Genomic DNA, 25,635 nt, shown 5'->3' with positions numbered 1-25,635 from the left:
TATTAAGATGATCTGTGAATTAGGAAAACAAATCCTCTTGTTGTTTGACACTGGCTAACAGCGCAAGCCAAACCATGTCTAATTTAGAAGTAAGTCCTGACGAAGTCCTTATTCCCCCGTAAGAGAGGCTAGGATTGCAGCCTCAGTTATCGCTGGGATGAAAGTAATTTGAAAAGTGTTTTCTTTTATGCCATTCCCCTCTTGCATTCACTATTATTGTCTCCCCATCCATTTGCTGCCCCCATCTACCTCTTGCACACTGGAATTCTCTTCCAAAAATCTGTGTTGCCTTCTTTTTGGATGAGATGACAATTTGTGTGTGTGTGTTGTATCACTTTCTCTTCTATGGCACACCCCTGTGTAATCAGTCAGTTACTCTATAATTACACTGAAAAGACTATGTAAATACCGAATTATTTTCATGCAGATTTCTTGATAATTATACCTCTAGTTACCAAAAACTAATTATGATGTAACTTTCACTTTTTAGATGTTAAGATAAGGCTTTGAGAAAAGAAAAAAAAAGATAGAGGGAACCAGATAATTACTCTGGAGTTGCATAGCACTTACTTTGTCACCAGTCGTGCATTTATCTAGCATTACTCTGTGGTTAATTGTCCCCTTTAATGGAAACTGGCACCAGAGTTCTTGGCTTGACTGCTTCAAACCAACTTTAAATATTACTGGTATTTAGAAAAAATTTCATTCCTTGCGTAGTGTTGGGTCAATTTAAGTTTCATACTAGTCCCGAATGCATTATGCACTGCAATAACTCCTTTAGGCTGGAAAATATTTTTGACAAGTAGGCAGCTAGATGTAACCCAAAATAAATGTGTGTAGTGCAGTCCTATATACATGTTTACTTAGAAAGAAGTACCCCCGCATTCAGTGAGGATTACTCAATAGTATAGGAATGGGGAATCTGTGGTCATCCAGGTGTTGCTGGACCCCAACTCCCATTCATCCCAGTCAGCATGGCCAATTGCCAGGAATGATGGGAGTTGTAGTCTAGCAACACCTGGAGGACTGAAGCTTTCCCATTACTGACCTAGTAAATGCATTTAGAATTGCAACTTAAATCATAGTCTTTAAACCAGGGGTAGGGAACTTGTAATCTTCCAGATTTCTCACCTGCCCCAGCAAACATGTCCATTGGTCAGGGATGATGAGAGTTATAGTCTAGCATCATCTGGAGGGCCAAAAGTTCCCCACTCCTTCTTTAAACCATTTGTTTCAGAGACGTTTTTAATTATATGCCTCTTTATTTCTCACATTTATATCCTGCCCTTCCTCTAAGGAGCCCAGGGCAGCATACATGAGTTACCCTATTTTATTCCCTCAAATACAGCAAAATAACTTAGCCGAAACTTCAGTGATTGACCCAAAGTCACCGAGTGTTCTTCATAGTTGAGCAAAGATTTGAACCTAGGTGTCCCTATTCCAAGGCCGATACTCTAACCATAGCACCTCTTAAGCTTTCTGTGCCAGTCATCATTTCAGACTTCAGTTGAGAGATAATATATCTGAGTTGGGGAGCAAAACAATTGACATTCAAGGGGAAAATGAAAAAAAGTTTTCAAGAACAGTTCTGATGATTTTGAAATTTTTTAATACTTCGTAAGGAATATAGAAGTATTTTCCTCAACAGAACAAAATTGGTCTCCCTTTTTTTGGAGCAGAAGAATATCTCTCTTGGATGTGTATGTTTCCATAGTGGATCCAATTAATTGTATCTCATGCTAATCACTCTGGGTAAAATAGCTGCTTCTAAGGACATGGTTGAAACTCTCTCTGGCTGCTTTCACACTGCACTTTATACCATTATTCTAAGGATTTCTTACCTGGTAATTTGCTCATAATGTTCAATCTTTCACATGACGTACAAGCTAGTTTTGGAATTCTAGTGGGATATAGTGCAAGTTTAGTACTATTTTTTGTGATAAATAATACAGTAGGGCCCCGCTTATACGGCTGGTTAGGGACCAGGCCCCCGCCGTAAAGCGGAAATCGCCGTAAAGTGGAACCCATTGACTATAATGGGTTGCATCGTGCGAAAATGACGCCAAAATGCCGCAAAAGTGCAAAATCGGCTTTAAAACGGGGAATTTCCCCTAATTGAAAGCCGCCGCATCAGTGGAATGCCAGAACACGGAACGCCGTACAGCAGAGCCCTACTGTACCAGAAATAATCAGTTTGCAAGCTTGGGAACCTGGAAAATTGCTAGCTACAGCCGTTCACATGACATGCATCCCAGCATGCAGTGCATTCCCCCCCTTCAGGTGGTTTTTTTTTTTTTTGCCTGATGAAAATTGTACCAGTATACCAGCATAGGTACAGGTAGCAGCAGCATTTCCCATACACAACCCTGTGTCTATACAACTAAAAAAAAAAGTCAGATGCTAAAGGGAGAGGAGTTTCATGGTGACAGGATGAGATCTTAGACCTCCTACACAATGAGGAACTATAGTCACTAGGTTTATAATGGGCGAGGGATGAAAACAAGGTGCTGTTCATTGTAGCTGTGTGAAAATCGGTTGCATGAAATGCTGGTATATCAGCTGAAAAAGCTACTGTTCCTTAAATGCAGTGTGATAGAAATTGTAGAAATTGAGACAGAAGCGCTACCAATTTTATCCATTAAACTAACACAATAAGCCCCATGTCTAAAAGCAGCCCCCCCATGTACACGTGCAACTTCTCTTCCATACAGCACATAGTTAAAATATGGAATTTGCTACAAAACAATGTGATGATGGCCACCAACTTAGATGGCTTTAAAAGAGGATTAGACAAATTCATGGAGGAAAACAAGTGAGTGAGGTGGGATAGGACTGAGGTGTATAAATTTATGAATGCTGTGGATGAAGTGGATAGACAGATGCCTTCCTCTCTCATAATACTAAAATTCAGGGCCATCCATTGAGTCTGAATGTTGGAAGATTCAGGACAGGCAAAAGGAGCCGGTACTTCACACAGCACATAGTTGAACTAAGGATTCCCCTCCCACAAGGTGTAGTGATGGCTTTAAAAGGCATTCAGGCAAATTCAAGCCTATCTACACATGTTCATGGCTCATCCATTCACTTGTATATTCGAACAGGAGTAAATTCTATCTCCCATTAGCCTCAGCTAATCCAACAACTTCTAGAGGGCCCCACAATGGCTTACCCTAAATAAGAACCTCATATATTGCGTATATATCAGGAACAGTCATTTGCTTGGCAACAGTTGTATGGTCAGGAACAAAAGAGATACTTCAGGTGTATGCCTATGTTTGGGACATGTCAAAGACATTTTTGCCTTCTCTGACATATCTTTGAAACAGTTCATGTGTGCGTGCACGTGCACGTCCATGGCACAAAATGGTTTGTCTAAAAAGTGGCTTGTTGTATGGCATGGAGGACGGGGCTGCATTTGATACACACAAATTCAAAGCTTAGAATTAATTGCATGGTTCTTCATATCATCTCAGCTTATATATACTGCAGGTAACGTATAGCAATTCAGTGGCTTTTAAAGGTATCTGTATTTAGATTTACTTTGTGGGTAACATTAATAGCACTACCAATTGAAATGACAAGATGCCAGTGCATTTAGCGTGTATTCACTTCATACTACCTCTCACTTCTTTCACTCTGTTGTCTTTCCCCACTGTCAACATTTAGATTAGAAGCTTTCTTGCATTCTTATGTTACTCAATAAAGAGGTAAATACATTGACAGCGCTATGAAATCATTAAAACTTTTTTTAAAAGGAAAACAGCCACTGCACTTACTTCAGCCTTTCCAGTATCTATTGTTCCAGTCTGCCATCACCTCATAAGATCTATGCTATATTGATTATTTTGTACATGTTACATTTTTAAATACGTGTCTTCAGAAAACAGTATGAAAATTCATGCTTGGTCGGAAATTATCCTCTGTTTTGTAATGCTTTTGCTAGAGTGTTATTTGATACTTTCTAAATTGGTTTGAGATTCCAGACTGATTTGGCTGAAAACCTATTAAAATAATCTTTTAAAAAAGAAAAGAATAATACTCCAGGTAAAAATGAATTAAAATACATGTTCACACATCAAACATTCTTTTGCCTACAATAAAATAGCACAAGTATTTTAACTGGTAAAATTGATTTCTGTTATATTGTTTGAAAATGTGTATTTCTGTAGATATGATTCACTGTAAACTACGTATAATTCTAGATAGTAAAAACTGTTTCCTTGGTTGATGAAGGTGAATCAAAACATGTTGCCTACCATTCAGACTATTATTTAAATATTGAGTAAACATTATAAATGCCATCTGGTGTTCCAGAGCTGAATTTTAATAATGGAAATGTTTGGTTAAGTTAAAAGTACAAGAAGACTCTGATATAGGGTGACCAGGTCAGAAGCATCCCAAACCCTGAGATTTCAGAGGCGGATCCTAGTGATGTCATGGGGGTGTGCCCTGGTGGTGTCATAAGAGGTGGTGCCCTAGTGATGTCATTAAGCATGTTACATTAAGCATCAACCACACTTGCTTGGAGCATACCACTCAAACAAAAAAAAATTCTGATTGGAAATTAAGATAGAATTCTTTGCTAAATGAGGGTGTTTCCAGGTCCAGCTGAAATGATGGGATCATTCCTTCTCACCTGCTTAGAGAGCCTGGGTAAGAAACATTTGATCTAACCTACTTGCTTCTGGAAAAAAGGGTTTAAGGGCCCTCAAGCCAGGCCAGTCACCAGAAGGCCACTGTAGGAAGAATGCCTAGTGTTGTAGAGATGTTAGATGGGAGCACTCAGGGTAAAGATGGATGCCCCTGAAGGCTGCAATTCTAAACACACTTACTAAGGGACTAAGCCACATAGAACTCAATAGGACTTACTTCTGTATAGATATTGTTAGGATGGTGCTGTTGTTAAGGCTTAACTAGGAATCCTCTGCAACGATATCCATATCAAAACAGGGTTGACAACCCCCTGCCTGGAATGCCCTGACTTTTAACGTGGCTGCTCCAAACTTCTTTACAGACTTGACCCTTCACTGCAGAGAGAGGTTTGAGAAACGAGTAAGAGTTAAGAAGATTCTCTACTCTTTTCTGCCTATTCTGTGGTCAGCTATAAACTCACTTGGGCAGCCAACCCAATTCCAGTGAGTAATAATTGACAGAGAGAAAACACACATGGTTTGGTCTACCTTCACAGGCAGTAGACTGGGAACAACAGCACTTGAAGCCACACTTCCCAGTATGTGAATTCCCTTTTACCACTATTGAGCAAAAAACAAACCATCATGCAAATAACAAGGTACATCATCAGTGGGTTTAAGGGGGTTGAGCTGACCACATGGAACCACTGTTGTTGCTTCTATGGATGTAAGGGAGTAAGGTCAGAGGTAAATAAAATGCAAACAGAAAAAGAAAAACAAGAGACAGTGATGATTTTCTAAATGCAATACCATACCAACCACAAAAAGATTCCTATGAATAAGACAGAAAACTCAGCATCCCGCAACCAGTCAGGGCTCCTAACCAAAACTAAAAATATCCTGGCAGCCAGTCAGCCAAGGTCACAAAAATCTCCATGCAGCGCAACCTGACCCAGGGGCTGCAGTTAGTGCAGAATGCTGCAGCACAATTGTTGACATGAGTGAGACCCTATCAGCACATAATACCTCTGCTCTGAAATCTGCACTGGTTGCTGATTTGCTATGAGGCCAAGTTCAAGGTGTGCTTTCCAGGTTACAGGTTCCACATAGTACTTGTTCTGCTCTTGTAAGAAATTGATTTTTTAGTGTGGCAATACCTATGCTTTGGAACTCCCTACCTATTTACATTAGGCAGGGACCTTCATTGTACTCTTTTTGGCACCTGCTAAAAACATGTTTGTTTAGGCAAGCCTATCCAGGCATGTAGAAGCTATTATGTTTTTTCTGTTTTTAACTCATTGTTTTATAATTTTGAAAGTTCTTTAACTGTCTTATGCCAATAATTTTATTGTTTTAATTCCTTCTATAAACCACTTTGAGGGGTTTTTTTTATAATAAAGTGGTATATAAATGTAAATAAAATACATAAATAAATTTCTGAGTCACTGTGGCGCTTGGGTCTCTTTCCTCTTTTATACTGAGTCAGGCCATTTGGTGCCATCTAGCTCAGTACTGCTGACATGGACTAGCATTGGCTCTCCAGGATTCCAGGCAATAGCCTCTTCCAGAGATTGAATTTTGGACCTTTGCATGCAAAGCATGTGTCCTACCACTGGGCTACAGCCCTATTTAAATAAGTCTCTTTTAAAATTGTTCTTTTCATTTCACTAATGAATGTATAGCATACTATGGCAGATCCACATAATACATTTAAAGCACATGAATCCCACCACACAATCCTGGGAATTGTAGTTTGTTAAGGGTGGTGGGAACTATAACTGTAAGGGGGAAGCTACACTTCTCAGGATTCTTTGGCGGAACTCATGTGCTCTATATGTGGATGCATGTGATTTAAATGTATTATGTGGATCTGCTTTACTTCATAAACCGTGTCTGCATATAGATCATTTTAATTACATTTTAAAATGGAAATAAGATACAAAGTTTTCTGGGTGACCATGGGCTGTTGTCTTCCAAATGGGTTCGTTGCCCGGTGTGCAGTACAGCCAAAAGACCACACCCAGGTTGAAGGGTCCAACAAGCTTTATTTCATTCTGGCCAGAAGAGGTGCAAGGCGATAATTCGCAAAACAAGCACACCCCTTATGCGGGGGTGCTACACTTTTATACATTGCAAGCAAAAATTCATGACACATTCTAATTGGCCCCCTAATGCCGTCCTGCCACCTTTCCATTAGTTCATCTTCTAACTTATGCATGCCCATCATTTCTTATGCACCTGGCACATTAATTTCTCCACCCATATCTGCATTCCAAGCTAGCCATCACACAACAGCTTCCCAGCACGTATTCTTGCTGATAAGCTTCAGCAGGGCATGTAACTTCTCTAGGCCTTGTAACATTTAGTTTCTCTTCTGTGCATTTTTCTTAAAAACACTGGCTCTTGAGTCATCAGGGCTACACACCATTTCTCAGCCTAATCTGCCCCTCAGGGTGAAAACAACAGAGGGGGACCATGACCACCCCAAAGTGCAATCTTATGCATGTTTACTCAGAAGCAAGTCCCAATGTATTCAATGGGGCTTACTCAGGCAGGGAAGCATGCAGAGGACTACAATTCAGTGATAAAGAACCTCACTCACCCAATCCAAAATTCAGAATCATGCCACTTTAAGCTGTTTTGCAACTGTTTTATACTTGTTTTATGGTTTTTGGATTTAAATGGCTTTATTTCATCTTGTGTGCTGCCTTGGTTTCCAACTGTACATCACAGGGTTGTTGGAAAGACTCCATATACAAACACACTGGAGATGTAAAAGTACATGCACCCCATATAATATTTTATTGTCAAAACCAGTTGGCCATTGCAGGAGATGTTTTTTTAAAAATAAGTATTAGTTTCCTGAGCAATAAAAGCAGTGACATCTAAGTAAGCCCTACCTAACTTCTTAAAAACACAATCCTTTTCTATGTTCACGCAAAAGTCCCATTGATTTTCCACACAATCCTAACTAAGTCTACTCAAAAGTAAGTCCTACTGAATTCAGTGGGGTTACCTCCCAGGTATGTGGAATTAGCACTGCAGCTTTACTCTCAGAAAAGCTTCATATTGGGAAGGTTTCAAAACAGGTTATGAATAAGACAAACTGCCCTCTTCCAGTAAAATTTAAACCTGTTTGACTCCTTAGAAAAGTATAACACTGCAGCATGTAAAGTTTTTAAAACTTCTGTTCAAAAATTATTTGACAGATAAAATGTATAATATGCTATTTTTGCAAGTAATTAAAAAACCCTGCATGTACACTTTTATGCCTACCAAGATCCTGCTGTGATCTTCTGTTGTAGTGCAATCCTATGCATGTTCACTCAGAAGTCTCAATCCTATACAGGACCCATTTTGGTTTTTCTATTTTTTCCTGGGGATGCTTGTTGGATGTTTGTGGCCTGTTTCTGACAGAGCTTGGAAAAGTTACTTTTTTGAACAACAACTCCTATCAGCCCCAGCCAGCATGGCCACTGGATTGGGCTGATGGGAGTTGTAGTTCAAAAAAGTAACTTTTCCAAGCTCTGGTTTCTGATAATGTATTTTTGCTGGGGTTAGGGTGGTTTCTGAATGTTGGGCTGGGATGGTTTTATCTATGTTCTATTGCTGTGATTAGAGGTGGGTTTAGGGTTACCAGACCTCTGTTTTTCAGATGGAGACTTTGGTTTTGGGGGGTCCCCTCTGGGTCTCTGGGTGACTCTCCTTAATCTCTGGACTTTCAGCTTTCATTTTTAAAAAATTAAGTTTCTAGGTGGTCTGGTTCTAGAGATATACACCAAAACATCAGCCACCCCCCACAACTTCTTAGTTGCTCTAAGTTCTGCTCTGCAGAAATGTAGAGAACTGAATTTAACATTGGAAAAATGAGAAGTGGAGAGAACCGAAACAGACAGATCTTTCTATCCCTAGAAATCAGAGAATTTGGTAGCATTGCCACATAGACTTCATTTACACAAGAGACTTCCCCCACTCTCCTGAGCAGCTTCTGCCTTTTTATCTGAATCTAGAGTCTACAGTCCCCCAGAGAAAGTTCCCACCCATCAAGCCCTTCACCACTGGTATTAGAGTACGATTGCCAGCTACCTGGTTTTTGCCCGGAGACTCCAGTTTTTGGGGGTCCTCTCCAGGTCTCTGGGTGAATCACCTCAATCTCCTGACTCCTAGCTTTTATTTTTTAAAAAATTAAGTTTATGGGTGATATTCAAAAGATATAAACCAAAATGTCAGCTGCTGCCACGTTCCCCCCGCAATTTCTATAAGTACCGACTGCTCTAATCCCTGCTGTTTCAGGTTTTTAGCCAATAAGTGAAGTTAAGGTCAGAGCTTGGAAAAGTTACTTTTTTGAACTACAACTCCCATCAGCCCCAGCCAGCATGGCCACTGGATTGGGCTGATGGGAGTTGTAGTTCAAAATAGTAACTTTTCCAAGCTCTGGTTAAGGTTGTGATTGACAAGATTTGTTGGCAATAGCTAAACTCATAGTTTCCTTTTCCTGTTTGTCTCACATCAGGAATTCAGTAAATATACAGCTTTCAGCAACATAAAGAGTACTTTGTCTGCAGCATTCATCTCTACTCCTGAATGCTCGCATCTAACATCTCTACAACACTAGGCTCCTTTCTTCCTACAATGGCCTTCTGGTGACTGGCCTGGCCTGAGGGTACTTGAACCCTTGTTGCCAGAAGCGTTTTGGGTAGATTAAATGTTCCCTACTCAGGCTTCAACTTTTAGCTAAGATTTCTATCTTAATTTCTAGTCAGATAAATGTTTTTGTATGAATTGTATGCACCAAGCAATTGTGGTTGATGCTTAATGTATCATGCTTAATGACATCACTTGGACCTGCCCTGTGACATCACTTGGACCCACCCTGTGACATCACTTGGACCCGCCCCGTGACATCACTCAGGCCTGCCCCCAAAATCTCAGGGTTTGGGATGGTTCTGAACTGGCAATCCTAGGTGGGTTAAGGGAATACAGTGTCTGGGCCAGGGACTGGAGGGGAAGGAGGGAAGTGGGACTCCCATCCTTGTGATGGTAGGTGTGAGGCCAAAGGTATACCGGTAGGAGGAGGACTAGTTACATCAAAGCTCTTGTCCCTTCTGCTTCACCCACCGTATCTCAGAATTATAGGGATGCCAGTCAGTTGGCCCCCTGGTCTGGTGTTGTTGCTGCCAGGTCTGTCCAGAATAAAACATCTATTATCCACAATTTGACTGTAGATAAGAAGGTATGTATAACTGAGGCCTGGGCAGATATGCTGGATGGCCATTGGAAACTGATGAAATCCAGCCTTAATAGATTCAGTCAACTTCTTTTGTTTATCTGGCTATGCAGCAGTGGTGAAGAAATTCTAGAAACATAGTCAATTTTTTAGAGTAAAAGCCACTTTACACTTTGAAATACTGTAACAATCTCAGCATTCCTGGAGGTATCTGAAACAGCTGGCCTTTTAAAATAAAATTCATAGTTGTCTGCCGCCATTTGTTTAAGGGTTTTCTTACAAAAAGGAAAGAAATACAATAGACTATACAAAACTACAGTGAATAATAATCCCATTTTTTACATCTGTGCCATGCTTTCTTAATGCTGTAAGAACAGTAGTACCCTTTACTTATCAGCTTGGAAAAGGCTTCCTGCTGCAAGGGTCACAATACATATAGGCTTTGAATCTCTCCCTCACATCCACCCACCTACCCAAACCCACCTCCCTATGTAAGCAATAGATGTTTGTGTTTCTCCTTAAATTTCTTCTGTCTACTTTAATTGGAATCTTGGATCTTACACTGTCCAGAATTGTCATTTACTTTACTGAAAAGGGGTTCGAAATATGTTTTTAGAATAATGATAATATAAATTTACTTACAAAGATTAATTTGAAATGTCGCTGTGAAACTTGATGGTTTGTGCTGCTTATTTTCATTTCCTTGCCAATTATTCATGCTATTTGCATGAATTTGTCTCAGGCTCTTGCTTTTGTTCTATTGATTGTTGTTCTAAATGAAGTAAATATAGTGACGAATGGACAGTGGGCCCTAGCTGAAGAGCAAATTAGTCTGCCAGATAAATCTTGATAAACAATTACTGAAGGTGGCATCAAGTGCCACCCTATGGGAAGTGATGGAGCATTCCACTGGTAAATACTTCCCCCTCACTGGCAATTGAAGGCTTGATTTGCATACTAAACACTACCAGGCACTTCATTCTGTAAAGCATTATATGGAAGTAAGCCTCTTCGAGATAATGATTTTTTTCCTTCATAGTGAACAGTATTTCTCTCCTTACATATCCACATACCCTAATTTTCATCTTGATTAAAAAAAAAATTCTTGAAAGTGTGTCCAAGTAAATAGGATCTCCTTCTGAATAATTTGATAGGATCAAGGAGGTATAAGCTTTCAGACCTGTGTGTCTATGGAGAGAAGAGCAAGTACAAATAATAAATCAAGTAAAAATAATGTTTTAAGCTCAGAAAAATCACCCACTGTTTTTCTGTATTCGACAATGTATATTGGCTGGATTTTCATCACTTCTTTTTTTTAATAAATCCTTATTATTCCATTTGTGTTCAAAAGAGAAGGAGAGAGAGAAAAAGAAACATATATAAAATAGAACAGACAAAATATACACATTTAGGTGAGCCATTCATTATATGAAAAACCTAACCGTAACAATAAACAAACACAACTAAAAAAAGGATTAAAAAGTAATGGATACAAATAAAAAAGAAAATGAAAAGGGGACAAAGGAAAGGAAAAGATAATTTTCAAGACTATAATTTAAGCAGTTGATCAAAGTTGGACTGCTTTTATTTTGCCATAACTGGGCTATGCAAATTCTAGTGGCATTCAGTAGAGTTGAGAACATTTGTAAATTTACCTCTTCTTTTAGTATTCAAAGCAATATAGTTTTAGGACTTTTTGCTAAGTTATATCCTGTTATATCATTAATTATGTCAAGTTTCAGAAATTGATTTTCACTTCCAAAAATATGTAAGAAATCCATTCTTAACTTTTTACATCTCCATCAAGGGATGTTGGTTTGGTATATCTTGTTTAACGTATGAGGTGAGATACTATTGGTAAGTTGTTTTGAAAATATTTTCCTTAAAACTAAACTTATTAAAAGTCTTGGAATCATTCCAAACAACCAGTTCCACTCTGCCAATTTAATTGTGAGATTATAGTTGTTAAGATCTTTTCCCCCATTTACTCTGACAAGTTGGTCAGGTCCAGTGTAAATCTGTATCCGCCAGTATTGCATAAATTTTGCTAATAGCCAGTAGGGATTTTTTGCGTTCTATTATACTATAGCCAGTAGGGATTTTTCGCGTTCTATCATGTTAAATGAAAATACCCACACACACCTTTCTGGTGCTTTCTATAGTCCCAATTCAAAACAAAAACTTACAAATCTTATACTGTTGAATTCAGAATTGCTTGCTCTACAACTCTGAAAGTTTTCTTGGTGATACACAACCCCCCCATGGAGAATTCACAGGTTAAAGTCAAAAACGGGAGAGAAAAAAACAAGAAGCCATTTGGACTTTTTTCTTGAGAATTTCTCATATTCTGTTGTCGTTCATTAAAACTCAGAGATGACTGTAAGGTATCTCTAATGAAATCCCTGAGCTTGCCCCAAACACAGACCTTCATCTTCAGTAGGTTTAAAGTAAAAAAACGGCATGGTTTGTTTTTAATTAATAGATAAAAAAATGCATTACCATGGGTGATAACATACTGCATGCACAGTAGAAACAGGAGTTCTTTCGTTTCACTCCCCCTCCCCCCTCCCCTTCCAGTTACTTGGAGGAAGCAGGGGAAGTCTTCTGCTCCTTGATTGGTGGGCAACAGACATGTGACTCACACTGGCCTTCTGCTTAGCGTTGCTCTTCCCTTGTGCTCTGTGTGAGGAGGCACAAGGAAGGAAGTGAAGAGCCAGACCGTGTGGAGGTGAAGAGCTGTGGAGGTGAGTAACAATGTGTGTGTTACCCTTTCTGGCTCGGTTGCCCTGCCCCCCATTTGCCCTGCCACCCCTCAGTCTGCTCGGCCATTATGCCACTCTGTCTGCTCGCTGTGCTACCAGCTCTTCTCCACACCACCAGCTCCTCCTGCAGAGATTTAGTTTTATACCTGCACCCCTAAACAACCACCGAGATGGGGAGAGAAAAAAGCTCTGAGCAACTATGCCAGCGATGACTTAAGAAAGGTGTGTGTGTGTGTGTGTGTGTGTGTGTGTGTGTGTGTGTGTGTGTGTGTGTGTGTGTGTGTGTGTGTGAGAGAGAGAGAGAGAGAGAGAGAGAGAGAGAGAGAGAGAGAGCAACTCTCTCGGCAAAACAGGTTGCGGCTTGCAGCATGCCTTCCTTGCATCTCTGAAACTCATATGCTCCTCCACATGTGGGATTAAGGGCTGCAATTTCAGGGTTGCAGTCATGAGTTTTGCAGCTCTGAGCTCCTCTTCCTCCTTTCCCCCTCCTTATGTTTTTTGAGCTGCAAAGGTCAGAGAATGCAAGACTTCGTTCAAATTTCCCACCTGTATTGTGTTGCTTTGTAATTGCCTCTCCCCTCCCAGCACTTCCGCCTCCATTTATTTGCGTTTATGAGCTCGTAAGCTCAGGACTGGAGAGTTCTGGATCCCTGCTGCTGTCAAGCGGAATCCAGCCCTAACAATGCAGTGTGCCTTCCCTGCATCTCTGAAACCCAGATGCTCCTCCACATGTGAGATTAACGGCTGCGATTTCAGGGTTGCAGTCATGAGTTTTGCAGCTCTGGGCTCCTCTTCTTCCTTTCCCACTCCCTATATTTTTCTTATGTCCTTAAAAAATAACACTGATAAGTTTTAATATTGGCAAAGCACAGGAAAGTTTGCTTCAAGCATTGCTATGTTTATGCTGAGACTGAATGATTCCAGGGTTCTGCCTTTGAAAGGTATTTTGTAAAGATAGCTGTTTCTTACAGCTCATAACTGGGAGGCTTAACAGGAATATTCAAAGTGACCATCTCAATGATATCAACTGTCTTAATAATGTTGCTTCCTCCCTGCTAAAACAAGATCAGCAGAGCACATGTCTTCTTTCTATTATTTGGGCTGATTGCAGGTGTTGCCACCACTCACCATATGCTCAGAGGCACGTTACCAAATTCTTCCAAGCTACACAGGAAGTGGATTGGACTGTGAAAGACCAACCCAAATGGTGTTTGCATTTTGACCAATTTGTAGGGCAGTACAATATCTCAGAGAGGAGTTCAGGTCTCCTGCTCCCCTGGTGCATTCACTGTAGCTGCCCAATTTCCCTGCTTTTTAAAGTTTGATAGAAATAGCTGTGGACTATAGGTACATTCTTAAACCACAAGGTTTTTTGCCTATGAGTATAGATTTCTTAGGTGTCATACTCAGTAGAAATGTCTCAAATGGAGTATATGCTCTAAGTGGGCCATTTTTATTAATTATTTGCTCCACTATATGTCTCAGTTGAAGATACTGGAATTGAAGTCTTCTCTGATTAAATTTGCTAACTAGTATATGAGATAATGTGACCTTAATAAATCCAGTTGGCATAATGTAACATCTTTCCCTATAATGAAACATTAATGATGTCATACAGACCTCCTTCTACAAATTCATTGGTTATTATTGAAGTATTAGATGAAAAACCAGGTGCTATTTTGGGGGAGAGCTTAATTCAGATATTCACAATTTCCTTGGTAGACAATAACATTGGCATGCTCATATTGAGGCTTCTAGTTTTGTACCACAAAATTTCTTTTATATCCATTGCTCTGCTTTTAACAACTCATCTTGGTTATACTAGTAGTGGATCAAGGATAGTTTAATTGCTGAGTAAAAAAATCAAGTCAATTCTAAGCGTATTTAGGCTCCATCCATATCTGTTGCTTAGGGAGCTACTTGCCAGTGGTGAGCTTCTATGTTTCTGTATAAGGGTCTGAGTAGAAGAGTTACATAGACAGAGTGAACTCTGCAGTTCTTGCCACCCAGTCATCATCAGGATAAGAGGAAAGGCAATGATTGGGTGGGAATGAAGCATATGATTGCCAGGGTATCCATGCTTTCTCTTCACATATGTATAGCATCTTGGCATATTGCCAAGATGAAATGGGTCCCATGTCACTAGCAGTAAATGCGAATGGGACTCTGTAGGTTGCTAGGGCTGGTTCACATGCTATTAATGTTTGCCACCAAGTGTCACATGTTGGAAAGGTATGGACAATCCCAGAAGCCTGCATGTATCTGTATAATTTTTAAACATGGGTTTGTTGCATTTATACATTATATGTCTGAATGTAGACTGAATAGTTTTGAATACAGTGTGTGCAGCAGCCTTTGGTTCCATCAAAATAAATGCAACTTATCTTCGAATTATAGTTTTTCTCAATCCAGAGTGATAAATTGGTTGCTTGCTAACCCTCCAAAAGAGGGGTAAGAACCTTTTTCAGCCCAACAACTGCTTTCCCTTCAGGGCAATCTCCCAGGGGGCACATTCTAGTGGTAGGCATGGCCGGAGGCAAAAGTGGGCAGAGCAACAAGTGTGAATTTCACCTTTGTACTGTAGGCTACTTTCTACACATGCTCACACCCCTCTCTGTCCTCTGTACAGGCAAGCAAGAGGCATGATCAGAGTTCAGGGACACTTCCAACCAGGCAAAAAGGAGTCTGATAGAGGATGTAATGGGGAGGAGATGTGGCCTGGGGAGAGTCCCAAGGGTGAGAGAAAGAGAAGCCTGGAGGTCTGAAGTTGGCCTTCAAGCCTGAGGTTGTTCTTCCCTGTAGTGGTTCACATAAAGCCCGGTTTGGCTAAGCATCAGGCTCTCCGGCTTCAGCCCTCCCTTCTTCTCCCTTTGCACACTCTAATTCTCTCTCACTTCTCTGTTACATCCAAATTAGGCAAACCACAGTTTGCCTGTGAATGAGAATTGGAACATGACCCAATTAAATATGATGAGTGCCAGCATTTGGCATTTCCACCAGAGTAGAACTCTCTTTCTTTTGAGTGACATACAGAGAACAAAGACAAGCAAAAGGTACCCACTCTGGAATTTGCTGCTCGCTGCTTCATAATCAGGCCATCCGTGCATTACAGGCTTACTCCAGGGGAAATAAGTATTTTTCATCCTTTCCACTTTTTCTTTGTGATCTTAGTGGCCAGTTGGGAGGGTTTTTGTCTCAGTGTTTCTGCAGCTATCTAATCTAAATACACAAATCTGCCTTTATACGGTCAGACTCAGTATTGACCAAGCAATGTTCTTGAAGAGTGGTTAATTATGTGTCACACCATTCCTGGATAGATAAACCAGTGGTTGTGCTATGCTCTCAATCCTCCCTCCATAATCAAGGTGAGTACATGGCAGATGCACAGTAGAGAAATAGCTCTTGATACGTATGGGGTGAACAGCTGAAACTGGCATGCAATTCAGGATGGGATTCAAAGGGCTATATCAACATCATTGCCACCACCGCCTATCCTATCCTTCATCCCAAAGAAACCTAAGATGGCGACCGCATCAGTATTAAAACAATATAATTAAATATAACTTATCTAAAACCAATCACATACTCTTACAGCTAATAATTTCAAACATGTCAGGAACAGAAACTTTCAGACATCAAATGCCTGGGTAAACAGGAATGCTTTTAAATCCCTTCCAGAAAGTTAATAAAGAGGAGAGATGCATTTTACTAGGGAGGGCATTCCACAAATAGGGAACCACCACCCAGAAGGCCCTGTCACAGGTTAATGCTAACTTTAACTGGAACTTTAGCTGTACCCATGGGCTTGGGAGTAGTTGTTCTTTGAATTTGAACAGTCACCCATCCTTCATGCCATATCACAAATAGCTTTTGAAATCCCTTCCATTTCCAAAGGAGCTTCCCATGTTGTACAAGAGGCTGTCATCTGAAACATTCAGGCCTCTGAACAGTTCTTTTTCTCTTGTCCATCCTCTTCCTAACTTGGGATGCATCCTCCTTGTCTTCATTCTGTAGTGATTCAGTTCCAGAAGCAGACTTTGTTCTCCCCCCCCCACAATAACTTTGTTGGCTACATCAAATGTAAATAAACTTCCTGAAAACAATCTACTCACAGTATGAAGGCAAAAGGCAAACATGATGCCTGTAAATAAATTCTGGTTCTAACCACAAGGTGGTTGTCTCCTAGGTTCATAAACATTTTTGTGGCAGTTATATTAAGTACCTTTTTCCTGTTTCTTTCTTTGCCCTGCCTTTTAATAGCCCTGTTCCCAAAGGTTGCTGTTAATGATATGAAGCCTTGGGGGGGGGGTTAAAACAACAACAAAAATTTTCAAGGGTTATCCTACTGCTTGCTCACTCAAAGAACAAACAAACTAAATGAGAATTAATGCATTTGTTTGTTGTACAGCCACAAGAGTGACTGTATACTATAGCCAGCATGGATTTGCCACATTCTGCCATGTTCAATTGAAAATACCCCCATGCCATTCTGCTGCTTCCCATAAGCTCATTTGAAAACAAAATCTTACAAAACTTATAGTCCTGAACTCAGAAATGCTTGCTTAACATCCTTCTACGTTTTCAAAGTGATATAGAAAAACAGGCAAAAGAATCCAAACTTTAAAGTCTGAAACACAAGTAAAAAAATCTAGACCCCTGTTGCTTTTCTGTCAGTGGTCTCATAATTAGTTGAAATTAATTAAAAATCAGTCATGTTCACAGAGTACCCATAATCCTATTACTGACCTTGCCCCATACTCTGACCTTTTTCTTTTGCAGTTTAAACATTTTAAAAAAATGCATGGCTGATTTTTAATTAATTGAAGAAAATTAACATTGGAGACTATGATAGCATGGGCATGCTCGGTAAGAACTGTCAGTGTTCTAAAAGCCAGACTAACAGCTGTTTGGTTTAGCTAATCAAGGGGCCACACCCACACCAGACATTTATTCCACTTTAAACAGTCATGGCTTCCCCAAATAATCCTGGGAAGTATAGTTTGTGAAGGGTACTGAGAGTTGTTAGGAGACTCCAATTTCCCTAACAGAGGTCCAGTGGCCAGATTAGTTTAACAGTCAGCCCCTCTTCCCAGAGAATTCTGCCGATTGTTGCTCTGTGAGGAGTATAGGGCATCTCCTAACAACTCTCAGCACCCTTCACAAACTATACTTCCTAAGATTCTTTTGGGGAAGCCATGACTGTTTAAAGTGGAATAAATGTCTGGTGTGGATGTGGCCAGGGACAGCTTTGGTTTACATTTGGGTAGGAGACTAAATGTGTATGCTGTAGAATATAAATATATGGGTAACCCTGAAAAACAATGATACTCTTAATAATATTTTCCTTTTGGAAAGAAGAGGAGTCTTTCCTTTGCCCAGGGCCACCTATCCAATCTCTTCCCCACCTGCCCCTACTCCTTCCTCTCCCCCTCTCCCCTCCACCTTCTTCCCCTTCTCCTCCTCTTCCCCCTCCTCCCCACCCCTCCCCAAGTCAGATTCGCCTATCCTAAGTATGATTGCACATGAGTAAATCCCATTGAACTCAATAAGCATGTAAATGATCAAACCTGCCCACTTCTTCCTCTTCCCTCCTATCTCTGCCCTCCTCCCCTCCCTCCCCTCCCTCCTCTCCCCCCTCTCCCTCTCCCTCTTCTTTCCTCCTCCCCATCTCTCCCATCCTCCTCCCCACCCAACTCCAGCCCTTCCTTCCCCTTCTCCTCCTTCCCCACGGTCAGTTTCACCTCTCCTAAGCATGATTGCATGGAGCAAATCCCAATACTCAATAAGCAAATGATCAAATCTGTTCTCCTCCTTCCCTTCCCCTCCTGCCTTCTCTCATCCCCCCTCTGCCCTCCCCTTCCCTCCCTCTGCCATCCTTCCTCCTCTCCAGCTGTCAGTTTCACCTATCCTATGCTCAGATGCACATTGTTGTGCCTTAGTCGGAGGGAGAGCTAGATCAGGGAGGGGAGTCAGATGAGGACAAGGTTCCTTGGGGAGCTGGAGGAAGGGAGACAAGTGGGGAGGGTTCTGGGAGACCTCAAACTCCCATGCCCAGCACTTCCACAGAGGCAGTTCTTGCCCCTCCTGCAAGTCCAATGCCAGAGCGGTTGGGAAGCGACTCTCCTATCGCACCATCCATGCCTGTGCAGGAATCACCGCCAGACACTTCAAATGCTTCCCAACCAATCAGTGTTCAGTTTCCAGAGGCTGTGCTGTCACCCAGCAAAGCCCCACTGTTGGATGTGCTGTCTGAGACTTTCCCCCCTTGCCCCACACGAGGAGGCACGAGAAGAGAGACTTTCAGAGGGTGGAACTCAGGCGGAGCCACCAGTTGCGTGTGGAAATCTTCCCTACTTAAGCCAGTGTCTTCCAAGGCACAAGTGCTGAGTCAACTCTCCCAAAATGCTTCAGAGACTGCCTAGTTAGAACAGTGAGGGAAAGTAGTGAGTCAAAGTAGACAGGTATATGAAGCACACCACTTTGGATGTAACCATAACTTTAATAAAAAGAGAAAAAGTCATAATCTCGCCTCAGTCTGAATCCTTCAGCTCTGGGCAGGACAGCTTGACTCAGCCACCACCTCCCTTCAGTGATGCTCCCATGACAGAAACCATGGAGGCCAGCGGCAGTGCAGAAGGGGGTCTTCAGAGAACAGTCGAAGCCTTGTATGCAGGAGTCTAGAACCTCCGTGCAGAAACCCAGAATCTGCCACTCGAGAATCAAACCCTCGGAGCCATGTTTAACCACGATGCTCAAGGGGGTGCGGCTCAAGCAGCCCATCAAAGTGCCAGTGGGATTGCCTCCCCATTATGCCCAATGTGAACTGTACATGCAAGTGCATCAAGCTGAGTTCCTGAATGATGATGTGAAGGTGGCTTTTGTTATTAGTCTCTTGGAAGGGGAAGCTGCCAAATGGGCTACATTTTTGGTGCGGAATGATACTGTCCTGACCCAGTATACCACATTTGTTAATGCTATGACTGAGATGTTTTGTGATCCTCAGCGGAAAGTTGAGAACACTGAAGCAGGGGAAAAGCTCTGTGGGGGTGTACACCAACACTTTCATGTCCTAGCTGGTGGATTACAATGACTCTGCCTTGATGTATTTCTACCAGAATGGACTTAGCTCAGAAGTGCTGGACAAACTGGCACATGCCTCCAGCCTGCTTGAAGGTCATCAAGACAGAAGCCCCATGTTCTCAGCCTTCCATGCCACTCCTCTGCGCCCATTTCACCCCAGTATGGGAACTTCAACTCCATCGGGGTGGAGCCCATGCAAATTGGAGGGGCGAGGCCATGCCTGTCAGAGGAGGAGAAGAAGTGCAGGAGGAAGGGGCTGTTTGTATTGCAGGAAAGGGGGGCATCTAGCTATGTCCGTGTAATGATTACCGAGACTTGAACAAGATCATGATCCCCAACAGTTACCCCTTGCCATTCATCACCGAGATGCTGGAGCGACTACAGTTGGCCAAGATCTATATCAAGTTGGATTTGGGGGGAGCCTACAACCTTGTGTGAATCAAGGAGGGGGAAGAGGGGAAGAGTGTGCTCAAGACTCGATATGGACAGTTTGAGTACTTGGCCATGCCATTTGGGCTATTGAATATCCATGGGGTCTTCCGGAGTTTTATGAATGACATCTTTAGAGACTATATAGACTGCTTCATGATCATGTATTTGGATGATATCCTCATTTACTCGGACTCCCCAGCTCAGCACGAGGAGCATGTGTGGGCAGTGCTGCAACGCCTCAGGGAACATTGCCTCTATGTCAAGCGGGAAAAGTGCAGTTTTGATCTAGCCACGTTGGACTTTTTGGGATACTGCATTTCTCCCACAGTAGTCGAAATGGACCCAGGTAAGGTCCGCAGTGTTCTCACATGGCAACCTCCCAAAATGAAGAAGGATCTCCAGCAGTTCCTGGGGTTCGCTAACTACTACCATCAGTTCATTATGAACTACTCCAAGAAAACTGCGCCGCTCATGGACTGTCTGAAGGGTTCAGATCCCTTTCACTGGACAGAAGGTGAGCAAAAAGCATTTGAGGAGTTAAAAGTCCTGTTCGCCTCTGAGCCCATACTGCAGCATGTGGATCCTACACACCCTTTCGTGGTGGAGATGGATGTATCGGATGTGGCCATCAGAGCAGTGCTTTTGCAACCAGCCCAGAGAGGGGAGAGCCTGAGGCCATGTGCATACTTTTCACGGGAGTTAACAAGTTCCGAGGAAAAGTATATCATGTGGGGAAAAGAGTTGCTGGCAATCTGTGATGCTTTTGAAACTTGGTGGCATCACTTGGAAGTATCTGGTGAGAGAGTTCCACGAAGCCTACCGGGATAAGCCCAAGCCCGTGGAGTGGGGGGAAATGGAGCATGGAGGGGGGATGATGTTGTGCCCCAGTCAGAGGGAGAGCTAGAGCAGGGAGGGGAGTCAGATGGGGATGAGGTTCCTTAGGCAGCTAGAGGAAGGGAGATGAGTGTGGAGGGTTCTGGCAGACCTCAAACTCTCATACCCAGCACTTCCACAAAGGCAGTTCCTGCTCCTCCTGTGAGTCCAATGCCAGAGCAGTTGGGAAGCGACTCTCCAATAGCGCCATCCATGCAGGAATTCCCGCCAGACACTTCTAACACTTCCCAGCCAATCAGCTTTCAGCTTCCAGAGCCCACGCTGTCACCTAGCAAAGCCCTGCTGTCGGACGTGCCGTCTGAGATTCGCCCCCCTCACGCCCCCTCACCCCGTGCAAGGAGGCATGAGAAGAGAGACTTTCAGAGGGTGGAACTCAGGCGGAGCTGCTGCTTACACATGAAAACCTTCCCTACTTCAGCCGGTGTCTTCCAAGGCACAAGTGCTGAGTCAGCTCTCCCAAAATGCTTCAGAGACTGCCTAGTCAGAACAGTGAGGGAAAGTAGTGAGTCAGAATAGGCAGGTATATGAAGTGCACTGCTTTGGATGTAACCATAACTTTAATAAAAAGAGAAAAAGACATCATGCACCTCAGTCTGGATCCTCCGGCTCTGCGCAGGACACACATGTTACCAAGTTCTTCCAAGCTACACAGGAAGTGGATTGACCTGTGAAAGACCCACCCAAATTGTGTTTGCATTTTTAGAAATTTATAGGGCAGTACAATATCTCAAGGAGGAGGTCAGGTCTCCTGCTCCCTTGGAGCTTTCAGTATAACTGCCAGATTTCTCTGCTTTTTAAAGTTTGATAGAAATATCTGTTGGCTATAGGTACGTTCTTAAACCGCAACAGGTTTATTTATTTATTTTTGCTTATTAATGAATATATTTATATACTTTCAGGCATCGGGTTGTATCCAATTCTGCACATGAGGAATTCCACTCATGCAACAGGACTTTCCTCTCCCAGTATGCCCCAAAAATCTGCTACAGGGGTTCCCCCAACCCTCTGGAGCAGATTTTGAATTTGTGTGGAGGGCTGCAGGGGAGAGGAAAGTTCCTTTGTGCAAGCAGAAATCTGTTATGCAAACGGAACGCCATTGGATAAAACCCTTTGTACACTGTGTTTCCTACAAATATAGTCCAGAGTGTTTCACAAAAATAAATGTACAATAAAACAAAATATGCATAATTAAAATACTATGGAAAGCCCCCACAATTAAAGCAAAAGCCCTTTCCAAATATATCACAACTTCAAAACTGATCCACACAGTAGGATGACTCTCCTTATTTATTCTAAAATTGTATATGCTGCGTGTGACCACTAAAAGGTCTCAATTACAGTATTTAAATGATAGTTCCTTTACCATCAGATCTAAATAATTCTTTTGATTTAGAATGCTTAAGAGAATAATAATAATAATGGCTTAATCTAAGAGCCCAAAGGATTTGGTAGGTTTCAGGGAAACCTCCCTGGGGAGTCCAGTTCCATAATTGGGGCACCACTGATTAAACAAAAGCTCTTTCTTATGCATCTCATAAATGCTGTAATACAGCAGTGAAGAACCATGTAGCCTGTTGGCCTAATTAGGCCTCGCAGAGATCCTGATTTGGCCCATGAGGACTATTTTCCCTTGTGACACCCACTTACTCCACATCTGATGTTATATGTATGACATCAGGTACTGGGCAGGTAGTCGCGGCTGCAATGGAATAATTGGAAGCTTTTAAATGTGCTCCCAATTGTTCATTTGCAAATGGAGCTTGTATTTGGCGCTTTTAAAATTTGGCATCGAAAGCAAGTCCCACTAAGTTTGGTTCCACATGTGACCTCCCAAGCAGAGCTCCTGAGTGTAGCCCATCTTTCTCAAAAGTGGCCTTGATGACAGCACCGATCTACTGATTGGCAGTGATTTCAAGGTCTGACAGGATCAGCCACACTCCAGAGTTTCTGATCGGGAACTCTAGAGTGTAGCTGATCCAAGCATGGCTTGAAGTCACCACCAATCAACTGGTCAGCAATGACTCAAATGCTGCTTAGATTAGCTGGGATCTTCTTTTGAAATGTTGCTTGAGTTGAAGCTGCCCTGCAAAGGAAAAATGGGTCACCTGATGTTATAATTGATGGGTGGGTAGCCCACCAGTGGTGGGGGACCTCAGGATATGGACCACCGGGCTGAATAGGTCCCCCACCCCTAGTTAGTACCATAAGTATGTATATCTGTGTGTGATTTAATAAACAAGGAAAGGATGGGCAGGATAGGAAAGGATATCCCCAGTGCTACAAAAGCAATGGCAGGAAGTTTTCTTCTCACACATATGGTGCTGTGGTGTAGAGCAATGTGATAGTAAGGTGCTGTAGTCTGTGATACTTTGAAGGCAGCTATAGGAGAGGGACCATGTGCATGCAACCTCCATGAAGCTGCCTTATACCACCCATCAGACATTTAGCTCAGTATTGTCCACAGTGACTGGCAGCAGCTCTCCAGGGTCCCAGGGAAGGATCTTTCCTAGTCCTACCTGGAGATGCCAAGGGCTGAACTTGGGACCTTCTGCATGCGAGGCAGATACTTTACCACTGAGCTACACCTCCTTGACTGGTCTAGTCCCATATTAGTCAAAATGGCCAACAACAACTTCCTGTGCTAGTCATCAGAGTGGGAAATGTACAATTACAGCAATGTCCTTTTCCTTTTCTTTCTTTCTTTCTTTCTTTCTTTCTTTCTTTCTTTCTTTCTTTCTTTCTTTCTTTCTTTCTTTCTTTCTTTCTTTCTTTCTTTCTTTCTTTCTTTCTTTCTTTCTTTCTTTCTTTCTTTCTTTTTGTCAAAGAATCATCAAGAAGAAAGAGCCCTAGACAGGTTCAAGTTACACCAAACACTTGGTTTAGATTGAAATTGGCCATCTTCTTCATATATCAAAAGGTGTTGGTGTGTTTTTACAGTTACATAATACAAACTAAACCTTGTTTCCCCCTCTTTCTTTATAGGCCTAGACTTAAAGCAAGAAAGCTTGCTGTATTCATCAAACATTTCCCCACTCAGACAAATGAAACAGGCGGTGTTTTACAAAATGTAATAATACTAATGGGTCATGTTCTTTGGTAAGGTTTTGAAAGGTAATTGGGATTTACAGTAGACTATTTCTCTCAATTTGATTAAAACGTGGTCTTGTTCACTTCCCTGTATGGTAGTTGATTACATGCGGAGTTGGGGAAAATGTTCTTTAGAGGTTAGGCACCTTTAATTACAAGAAAAGAGCAATTTTCCTACAGTGGAAAAACAGGTTTTTTGCTATCTCTGCTTTCAATATTGCTTTATTGCCTTTGTTGTAATGAGTACATGTGTGAAGTTGGCAAGGGGGCAGTTTATACACTGAGCAACGTCAAGTGGTAGAGCTTATCATAGTCCTCTTCAGGTGTTCAGCCTGATCATGCAAAGGTAAAAGTATGTAGAGGGATGGGGGCTCATGCATTGGCCCCTTCATCAACAGTGCTGGGCGTGCCCCCTCTACTCCTGACCTTCATGTGTTTAGCTCGTAAGTTTAAGCACATTTGCCTGAATGTGCATGACAGGAAAGAAACAGTGTGGGAAATGCCATTAAGAATGTATTCATTGTTGATATGCTATGAGGTGCATGTGGCCTTTGGAAAAAAATGCAAGTGGCTCTGTCAGTGTCTTCCACTCGAGAGCAATACTTCAGCAGCATTTGATTGTACTACATGATGCTATATTTACAATTATGTCAGTACTGTCTGTGCATAATGTGCCTTAACAACTCTTATCCCGTTCATCCTCAAAAGGAGTCATTTTGATAGGACCACAAGTATTCAAGGTACCAATGAAGAATTCAGATAAGGAGATGATGACTTGTTTTCTAATGCATCCAGAGTAGGCTTCCATGAGCCCTTGCTAATATTTTCAAAAGAGATTGGCCTGGTTCACATGTAACACTAAGCATTAACCATGATTTAGTGTTATGAGAGAGAGCCAGTGTTGTGTAGTGGTTAAAGTGATGGACTACGACCTGGGAGACCAGGGTTCAAATCCCCATACAGCCACGAAGCTCACTGGGTGACCTTGGGCCAGTCACTGCCTCTCAGCCTCAGAGGGAGGCAATGGTAAACCACCTCTGAATACTGCTTACCGTGAAAACCCTGTTCATAGGATCGCCATAAGTCGGAATCGACTTGAAGGCAGTACATTTACATTTAGTGTTATGAGAGCAAGCGTCGTCGAGCCTGAGGTTGGTACTGGATGCTTCCACTTTCATATAGATTATATCATCATCATCACCTATTACCTGCCCTTCACCTAAAGGTCCCAGGGTGAGTTACAACAATTTTAAAATGCAACCTTAAGAACAATTTAAAAACAAACCTAAAATCACAAAATTGGGTGGTTCCTAAAAATACATGTCTCGGGTGTCAGGGTAAAGAGGTCCATCTTTAGCATTTGCCTAAAACTGCATAGTGAAGTTGCCAGATACACTTCAGTTGGGAGGGAGTTCCACAACTTAATTATAGTTAATCTTCACTATGGTTGATGGAGAAATCAACTTCAAACTATGATTTGATGTTGGCTTATTTATTCATTTATTTAGAAAACTATTTCTAT

The 25,635-nt window shown here is 41.9% G+C and overlaps 1 non-coding gene across 1 annotated transcript; it reads right to left on the bottom strand.

Annotated features, from left to right (window-relative positions):
• Positions 1-23,543: 23,543 nt before the first annotated feature.
• On the bottom strand, positions 23,544-23,615 carry TRNAA-CGC (transfer RNA alanine (anticodon CGC)). The gene has a single exon. It is a non-coding gene; the product is annotated as a tRNA-Ala (tRNA).
• Between the last annotated feature and the right edge of the window lie 2,020 nt (positions 23,616-25,635).

Source organism: Rhineura floridana, chromosome 5 (assembly GCF_030035675.1).
Source record: "Rhineura floridana isolate rRhiFlo1 chromosome 5, rRhiFlo1.hap2, whole genome shotgun sequence".
Taxonomy (NCBI): Eukaryota; Metazoa; Chordata; class Lepidosauria; order Squamata; family Rhineuridae; genus Rhineura; species Rhineura floridana.
The sequence above is the reverse complement of the archived record's forward strand: the minus strand, read 5'-3'. Positions and strand labels throughout refer to the sequence as shown.